Genomic DNA, 7564 nt, shown 5'->3' with positions numbered 1-7564 from the left:
CCCCACTGCACTCCCATACATACACACACCTGTGCAGAAAACATAACAGTCTTTGCTGGGGGACTCCGCTGGTTCCCCCACCAGCACATGCTTTCGCTTTCTAAGACACACTGCTGAGCACCACCTGATCTTCCAGAGGCCAACTGGGTCTTCAGCCTCCACCACAGTAAAGCTAAGAACTCTACACCTTTTATCTTGTCAAGTTGTTATCAAGTCATTTTTGCTAAGAAAGTGTTGCTTTTGAAGCCCTGGCAGCTTTCTTTTTCTCTCTCTCTCTTTCTATCCCAGTTGTTGAACACCTGTCAGACCTGTGACATCTCATTCTCCCGAGGAGAATAATTATGGCTAGGATGTATGCAAAAGAATTCACAGAACACATAACTTTCATGTCCTTGCTGTCGGCGGCCCCTCTGATGGCCCTGCTTCTCCGACTGTCAGTACAGCTGCTCCAGCAATGAGCAGGGAACTGATCTGACCTTTTATCTGAGGGTAACCAGGTGCCCCCCCCCCTGGTCACAGCCAGTGAAGGAACAAAGCCAGGCTAGGAAACACCCTTCTCCAAACCCAGAGCCTGGAGCAAGGGAGCCAGGTGTCTCCGACAGCCTCCTGGGGAAGCAGGTCATGTAGCTGTAGACTACAGCAGCAGGAGCCCACTGGGCTTACCGAGGCTCTGTCTCAGGTCTCAGCCTGTTAGGAAGGTTTCGATGCTTCTGCACAGTGGGTGGAATCCTGGTTCTCCCTGGAAGGAAGGGGCCACACTAGAGGAAGCAGCCCATGATGGTAATGGTGAGGGTGGCCACAGAGCCCTATCTATGCAGTATTTCAAAGAGCAGACGGACACCATTCTTCACCCCAGGATGTCTAGGGTAGGTCTCCCTGGCAGTTAATCTTATCTTGAGTCTTAAGGGAGAGCAAATATTCCAGGTGAATCCGTAGGAAGGGCATGCGGGGAGCAGTACCAGCAGCATTGAAGATGCTGGAGACTGGTGTGCTTAGAGACCTCGGAGGAATTCAGAGGTTCTAGCAAGTGGCTAGGGAAGGGCAGAGGGAGCTGGCCCTTGGGAACCACTCGAACTGAATCCCTGAGGCACCTCTGCAGCCAGACTAATGGTGTAGATATTCACAGTCAACAGTCAGGAGATGCAGCAGGACAACAGTAGGAAAAGAGAGGGGAAAACAGGCTCGTTTCATTCTTGGACTCCTCTAGTGGCAGCAGCACAGCTGATGACCAGAGCTGTGCCTGCAGAAGCTTTGGTGGCAGAAGGAGCGGCAGAGTCAATGTCTGCCTCAGCCTCGGCCTGCCTTGGTTTGTTCCTTCCTGCTCAGGGCGTTCATCAGTTGTGAAGATGACCAGGTGTCTGTTGCTTGCTGAATCATTACATCAACTCAGCCTCTCCCTGTCTCTCCCTCCTCTGCATCATGAATATCATACCCTGAGAACCATGACTTCACCTTCTCTGGGATTTGTCCCTGCCCCTCCCCTGGCCAACCCCTTCATCCAGACCCTTGTCAGCTCAAGCGGCTCCTGTGTGAGGTGACTGGGCCAAAGCCCTGGCACCTGAGTGCCCCCTTTGCTCTTGCTGCCCACTGCTTCCTTCATTCAGCAAATGCTTTATGAGGTGCTGCCGCAGCCAGGTACTTGAGGCTGCCAGGTATGAGTAGTGGTCAATATGGAAGACATCGCTGGCTTCTCAGAGCTTCTCTCCAACAGACTGGTTGAACATTAGCAGCACGCTCACCTCTGGGTGAGACTTGCTGGAAACCCACGTGGCCTGACAGGTCCCGGAGGGCTGCCCTGACCACAGAAGTTCCATCTCAAGCCAGGGAATATGGCAGCCAGGCGGGGCCAGAGACAGCACACAGAGAGCTCTGGATGGGAAAGAGCTTAGAGAAGAAGCTACGAGTTGTAGACAATGACACTGTTAAAGGGCCATGGTGGGATTCAGACATGGAGCGTATCAGGCCCCTGGGGAATGGAAATCTCGAGCAAGGATACGTCACCAAAATGTTTGAACCTCAAGCTGTATGCGAGCCACACACAGAACACTCAGGGGATCCCCCTCCACCAGGTGTTCACTCCCTGACCTGCCCCCTGAGGACTGGGAGAAAGACCTGGCAGCTCTGCCCAGGTGCTTGAGTAGAGGGCCTGTCTCAGGGTCGGGCAGCTCTGAACCGCCATATGCGAATGCCACCGGCTAGGACAGCCCTGTACGTGCCAGTCCTCATGACTGCCAGAGAAGGACAGTGATCGCAGTAGAAGGGGCAGTGAACCCTGAGTCTCTTTGGGGTTAAGAAGGCACAGGAAGAGAGTGGGCTTCCTACAGACCCCAGAGAGAGAGGACACAAGCAGCACTCGTGGGGTCTGGGAACCGGCAGCACCAGAGCACACCACGACTGTAGGCCCCAAGCACTCAGGCAACCACGGTCTTCCAGGCGTCGGGATGCAGGGCCTCCATGCAGGCCTCACAGCCACCTGCCTGATAATCAGAGCCTGCTAGGACAGAGTTAGGGGAACTGGGGGACCCAGAGCCTCAGCCAAGAACCTGTAAAGGCTTTCAGCCTCATTGTCACCATCTGTGAAATGGGCACTGGGAATATGTGGAGTCCCTAAAGAGGCACAGTTGGTCCTGCCCCACCTGCTTCTTTGTCTTCACTTTCTCCTCCTTTCCGCCAGGGTCCAGACCTCTCATTCCCCAGAATCGCTTTAAAAATGCCTCCTCCTGGCTTTCCCACCACACACTCAAGACCCATTAGAGTCTAACCCTTTTAGAAAATATTGAATTCAACAGCACAATTATTTTTAAAATAAAAAAAACAACCACAAACATGTGGCAGCAGCCATATATTTCGCCCTGCCCCTCACTTCCTGAAAAGCCTTCATTACTGTTGTTAAAAATAGATGCCCACGCTTGTTAAAGTCCAAGGGAAAATGGGGCCTCTCAGTCCTCGTCCCCCCTCTGCCACCCTATCCCAGCATTGCAGGAACACGGTGCACTCCAATGACCTGTCTGTGGGCCTGCTGAGCCACATTGGTCAGGGTCATCTCGCAGCCCTGCCCGCAGCCACCCTGCACCAGCTGAGGTGCTACCCTGGATGGGGCCAGCCAGACACGCGTGGACAGCCATCACTCTGGGGTTCATCCTGGTTTTGCCTGGGCTCCCTTCTCTTCAAAAGCCCATCTGAGCCCCCAGAAACAGAGGCGCTGTCCTTCCACAGCTGCCCCCAGGCCGACACTGGGCTAGGGTACCCACCAGGGAGCCCTTGCTTCGGCTGGCAAAGCTCACATCTCCCCTTAACACCCAGGGATGCCCTTGCTCTGCACACTCACTGTCCCAACAGGGCAGCCCCGTATCCATTAGCTTAGGTAATTCCCTTCTTTAGGAGCTATCTAAGAGTGTCCCCGAGCCCATCTGTGACTCTTGGGTGACTCGTTCCCACAGGAGGTGTCCCAGGATCAGGTGGTCGGCCAGGACATCCTCCAGGGTGACCTAAGGAGGTGTGGCCTAAGTCCCCAAGTCTCCCTCAGCAGCAGGCTGAAGCCTTCAGTGATGCACAGTGCCCCTACCCAGGCTGCTGCCTCTGGATGTCCTGCCCTAAGCTGTCCTCTGCCCTTGCCTCAGTGCCAGCCCACAGGAGCTGCTCAGCTTGCCCTGCCCCCAGGGACAATTGTGATGCATCTCCACACCCATTTCCTGGGTACACAGGCATAGCTGGCCCCACTGTGCCCGTGGCCTCCCCTGTCACACTCACCATCATCCAATTAGAGCACTCATAGCTCACCTCTTGTGGGCACCTACCATGTACCACACTCTGCCTAGAGCACGTTACGTGCAGTGTTTCCAACTCTCCAAACAACCTCTGAGGGTGTTTGTTTATGATCCCCATTCTACAGGTGAGGAAACTGAGGCCCAGAAAGGCAGAGTCACTTGCCAAACTGCCAGTTTGAGATGGGGTTGGGATGCCAACTGCAGAGTGTCCAGCTCCATGGCTACCTCCACTTTGCCACCTCTGGGGGTCCCACCTGGAGTACATCCATACATGTCCTCTGAGGATGGGCTCTTGGGGATGGTGCCAGGAATTGCTTATGTCTGAGGCCTCCACAGCGCAGGATGCAAACAGCTCCGTCTGCAGATGGGCTGGCAAGGCACAGCCAGGTTGCTCTCTCTGAAGCAGAGGCTGAGGGTAAGTGGCAACTGCTCTGCCCAGAACAGAGCCATACGGCAGGCAGGCCCTGCCTCCCTGAGGTTTCTTCCTGCCAGTCTTGAAGCCAGAGTTTGCTCAGTGCTATCTGCAGTCCAAACACTCAGCCCAGAAAAGAAAAGCAATGAGCCTTTCGCTCCACCAGCCCCACCGACGCCTCGCGCCCAGCTTCCAGGCTTCTGCTCCTGGTGAGAGGGGCAGGCAAGGCTTCCTGTCAGTCACTCAGTCCGCAGCAGCTGACAGAAGAAGCAGAACACACGTGTCCTCCCCGACAGCATGCCTTTCAGATAGCTTGTGGTTAGGATGTTGTTTTAGGCTCAGGAAGTGTAAATTTTAGGTACTGCTTCTTTTTTTTTCTCAGTACTAGGGATTGAAAGCAGGGTATTTGCATGAGCTATATCCTTAGTCCTTTATGATATTTTATTTTGAGACAAGGTCTCACTAAGTCACTAAGTTATTCAGGGTGGGCTGGAACAGGCTGGGCTCAGCCTTCCAGAGGATTATAAGCGTGTGCCAAGGTACTCAGCTGGGCGTTATACTTATGCGTGTCATGAGATGCAATTCTGACTAGAGATACAACAGAGATGAAACCACTGGTATCTGTGACTCTAAATCTCCCCAGAGGACAAGGGAACTGGCAGCACAGGAAAAGCCCTCTCTGTGCAGGGCTGCATGGCTGCAGGGCATGGCCAGAGGCTGAGAGGTGCAGGCTGATATCTGAGGGTGGAGCTCAGACACATGGGCCAGCAACAGAGCAGACGCGGGGCCTGCCGGTGAACACCTCCGTAACTACACGCAGGTGAGAGCGCTGACTCAGCACCTACTGCGCATGCAGCATTTTGTGTGCACATGTTGCATGTTCCTCAATAACCTGGGAACCTCTGAAGGTTATTGTTTCTGTTTTCCAGAGAAGAAAGCTGAAGTTTAACATGGTGCAGTCACGGGCCTTCAGCACACAGGCAAAGAGCGATGCTGTCACTAGGAGTGAACTCAGCCACAAGTCAAATATCTAGTCAATGGCAGTTGAGAAAAATGAACAGAGTATTCTCCAGCAGGTCTGGAAGTAGGGCGTGGTCTGTGGGAGGAAGGTTCCAGAATATCAGAGCCCAAAGCAGGAGGCGGTTTCTGTGACTAGTCCAACACTGTAGCTGCTGTCCTAGGAGGAAAAGATTCCTGCCCAAGACCTCCAGCATGTCAGAGAGCTCCCTGAGACGCTGGTCCTCAGAAAGAGCTCCTTGGTCACAAAAGGAGGCAGAACCCAGGAGGAGCAACTGGCGCCCACCCGAGGGAGCCCTGGGGTCCTCGGGGGCATGTTTTTCATTCCCAAAAAGAATGAAAACGGGTGCCAATTGCTGAACTATTACAATACAAGAAACATAATCCTACTGTTTATGTTTCGATACCTAACGTTCTGGTCTTTTTGTTCACACATAGAGAATTTTTAGACTAAAACTGAGATCTGATGGCCTGTTCTGTTGCTTTACAGAAACATGAAAGGCATCACAAACAGTCTTCCATGTTGTAATTGTTCCCCGGTGACAGTACCTCTTGTGCCTGCATGAGTCTGTGCCACACTCTGTAACTCACATAACCCATGCCCAGCTGCCGGCTTCCAGGGCGTGCTTTTAGACGTCTATTATAAGTGGCCTCATAGAAACATCTCTGGACATGTTTTGAATTCTTTCCTTTTGAGTAATGTGGTGAATTGACAACTGGTGGTCAATTTGTAACACTCAGCTAAACTGAATGAGCCTAGTGCTGGGCTTGGAAGGCCCACCTGAGGATTATTGTCAGCAGCATAAAAGGAAGAACTGGAGAAGAAGAGGAGAGGCTGCTTGAAGCTGTTGAGAAGCTGTTAGCGAAGTGTTTGGGAGCTATTGGAGCTGTTGGTTGGCCTGGGGCTGCTGTTGGTTCTCTTAGAGGACTGTGTTGTGCTGGCTTTCCTGATGAACTTGGCTGTTTCTCATCACGGAAGGAACTAGGACCTTGGTTTTACCCAGAATGGCTACAGTTCATTTTGGGGGAGCTCTGGTCCTTGCTTTGAGTATTACTTCCTGACTCCGAAAGGTAAGATCACCGGTGTGTTGCTCAGGCTCTTGAAGAAGCTAATTGCATTGGTTTTCCTAATGGGAACTCGGCTGTTATCATCAGAGGCACTTGCGACCTCACTGCCATGGAGGATGGCTGTGGTACCTTTCAGGGAAACTCTGGTTCTTATTTTAAGCAGTGTTTCCTGGCTCCAGTGCAAATCTCTCAAACTGCTGGTGCAGAGCCTTCGTTCACCCTCTGGCACAGACTTTCTAGCTTTCCATCCCTGACCTCTGGGCCTTCTCAGGACAGATCTGTGAAACAGGCCTGTGTGAGGCATTGCCGCGGGCTCTAGGCCTCCAGTTGGACTCAGAGGGTACTACCACGGGCTCTAGGTCCTCAGCTGGACTCATGCAGGATGGTACTGTGGTATCCAGGCCCTCAGCTGGATTCTTTGGATCTTTAGTGTGTGGACATATTTCCTGCACTCTCTCTGTATGTGATTCTTTGGGTGACTATTATAATCTTATAAAATATGCACCCTACACTGTACTGTTTCCCTTGCAAAGCCCAAAACTACAACAAGTAAATTTCTAGATGTAGCATTGCCAGGGCAGAGGGGAAAGGCACTTGAAGGCCCTTGGTACATGAAGCCAAACTGCCCACCAGAAGCTTTAGAATGGTCTGTCCTCCCACCATGAGTGGCTGGGAGTGGGAAAGATATCTATTTAAATAATGACTGTGTTCTTAGGTATTTTTCATGGAAAGTTGACAAATGCACTCATTTCTTCTCTAAATCATTTATGAAATCCAAACATGATGTAGAATATGTGACGAGCTCAGAACTTTGACAGTGCCTAGGAGCCAGGAGATGTTAGGCATAAGTGGCGCATGAAGCCTTTCCCACAAACCCAGATACAATGAGCGGAGAATGCAGTTGTGATGAGGGGACTGTACCACTTAGCAACCTCCACAGGGGATCTCTCAGGTTTAGGCAATGTAGGTAACATTTGTGGATCCAACTACCAGAGGCTGCTCCAGCCAGGCAGATAGATGTACCACCAGGAATAGGACCCATCGATTGGGTGAACCTCTCAGGGATGATGGAGTCCAACTTCAGACTGAGAAAGTGGGCACATAGAGATGACAGACAAAGCTTCCCTCAGCATGTGGGATGCAGGACAAATATTATTTGGGCACATCTAGAAATTATTTGAGACATCTAAAATCAGTGATTCATTCTCATAGAATTCTGCAAGGAAAAGGAGGAGAGGGAGAGATGAAAGAAAGAAAGAAGGAAGGAAGGAGGGAGGGATGGAGGGATAGAGGGAGGGAG

The sequence above is a fragment of the Octodon degus genome, unplaced genomic scaffold (assembly GCF_000260255.1).
Source record: "Octodon degus isolate 3935 unplaced genomic scaffold, OctDeg1.0 scaffold00010, whole genome shotgun sequence".
Taxonomy (NCBI): Eukaryota; Metazoa; Chordata; class Mammalia; order Rodentia; family Octodontidae; genus Octodon; species Octodon degus.
Note: the sequence above shows the minus strand (reverse complement) of the source record.